This window comes from Populus euphratica, unplaced genomic scaffold (genome assembly GCF_000495115.2).
Source record: "Populus euphratica unplaced genomic scaffold, PopEup_1.0 scaffold6976.1, whole genome shotgun sequence".
Lineage (NCBI taxonomy): Eukaryota > Viridiplantae > Streptophyta > Magnoliopsida > Malpighiales > Salicaceae > Populus > Populus euphratica.
In genome coordinates this window covers 1-1,852 of record NW_011506736.1, presented here as the reverse complement: position 1 = coordinate 1,852, position 1,852 = coordinate 1, and the positions used below count along the sequence as shown (strand labels likewise).

General features: G+C 39.5%; 1 long non-coding RNA gene across 1 annotated transcript; it reads right to left on the bottom strand.

Moving 5' to 3' along the window:
• Positions 1 to 22: 22 nt before the first annotated feature.
• Positions 23 to 1,588, bottom strand: LOC105120336 (uncharacterized). The gene is made up of 3 exons (XR_841307.1): positions 773 to 1,588; positions 546 to 659; positions 23 to 440 (listed from the first exon to the last, which is right to left on the bottom strand). It is a non-coding gene; the product is annotated as an uncharacterized LOC105120336 (long non-coding RNA).
• Between the last annotated feature and the right edge of the window lie 264 nt (positions 1,589 to 1,852).

The window sequence follows — 1,852 nt, the reverse complement described above, 5'->3', positions numbered from 1 at the left end:
TCAAAAGATCATCGTCATAATCGTCATTAATGTCATTATCACAATCATCGACATCATCTTCATAATCATCGCTTCCCATCAATCCATGCTTGCCATCCAAATTATGTGTTTTGATGCTTTCTTGCTCATTTTCTACCGCCTTAATATTGTAAATGGGAGTTGAAAGTGTGGTTCTTGGAGACAAACTAGTGGATGAAAGTGGAGAACAACACGAACCCCTATCAGCTGAAATGAGATGCTCAGATTCTTTGTTTTCCAGCTTTTGAGCTGGTTGTTGGACCTTGTTTCTTGTACTCCTGGCAAGTGAGTTCCTGTGAGTCAGACGTGGGTGTGTGTGATCACCTGTGTAGCAGACAATAAACATATTTGAATCTGTATTGCTTCTCTCCACTTGCTTTCTTGCTGCACACCCTTTTGAGCTGTTGCATCTGTAGTAGTTCCTGTAAAAGAAAATTAACCCAATTTTTAGGCCATATTTAGTGACTACGAATCAAAATCTTTTTAAAGAAAGGAAGGCAAAAATGAGAATGGAATAAAGGGCTAACCTTGGATAGGGAGAGCCTTTGATGAGTTTTTGACCATATTTTCTCCAAGCCCACACATCATTAGAGAGATTCTTTACTGTTACATGCGATATTAGCCTCTTCTGGTTACTTTTTCTGTCATAAAGGAAAAGGGTTGGAAAATTTAAGCATGAGCATTTTGTAAAGTTTTCTCATTTATGAGTAATAATAATCTAACGAGAAATGAAGAATTTAATTAACCTACTTACTTTTTTCTTGGGGTCTGAGGTTGTGTTGTTCTTAAAGGAAAGAGAGAAGAAGTGCTAGTCCCTTGCTGGTGCAATTATCTCCTTTGATTTTGTTGTTGCTGTATATGTTGTGACTGCTTTTGGCTATTGTTGAACTAGGGACTAATGGCAACACTAGTGGACGGTGTGGTTAGTGGTTGTGGTTGTTGTTGCTGTTGTTGTGCAAGTTGTGATTGCTTTTGGCCACTAAAAATGACCCTAAAATCATAAATGGAGAAGCTAGGAATATTGTTGTTGCGTTCTTACCTTGAAGACCAGTACTGGTGGTGAAGTTAGGCAAAAAAGGCTTGTAAGAATCTTGCAAACAGTTGTTGTTTCTAGGCTGGGAAGCAAGATTTGGAAAAGAAAATGGGTTGGATTCTCCATCATCTTCATCAAAAGTTAAAGAATCCAAGCACTCAAAAGGGCTCTCAAAATTCTCACTAATGTTGCTGCCGCTGCTATTTCTGCTTGTAGCAGCAGCAGCAGAGGTGCAGCTCTTTACTACTGCATACAAATCCCAGTCCTGATCCTCCGCCATTGAAGACTCGATCCACCTAGAAATCCTAGCCCACCTCTGTGCCTTTGCGTTGGTTATAATGGCAAGAAAAGAGTGAATGCAAGGCAGAAAGGATTGCGCTAACTTTTAAGATTAGAGAGAGAGAGGGAGAGAGAGAAAGAGAGAAGAGATGATGATGGAGCACTTGACCTGGTAGATGTTAATTATTATTTATACAAAGAGAGGTGGGTGTTTTATTTTTTGTTTTTTCTTTGACTTAGTGAAAATGTCAAAAGAGAAAGGAGACAGAACAAAGTAATATGACAATGCGAGGAAGAGGAGGTGAGTTGCTTACTTGCCTAAAACTATTTTGTGTAGTACTTGAAATTTGATTGGAAATTAGGAAAGGCGTTGGGCCTGCAATGCCCTGTCTTGTCTCGCAAAAAGACACATTCCCTCGAGAGTGTGCCAAAAGACCTTGAATGAAAGTGGGGCTATATCGCTAGATATGCCCCAAGAATCCTATTTTATTTTAGGATGACGTGTGTATGCACCCAACTCCA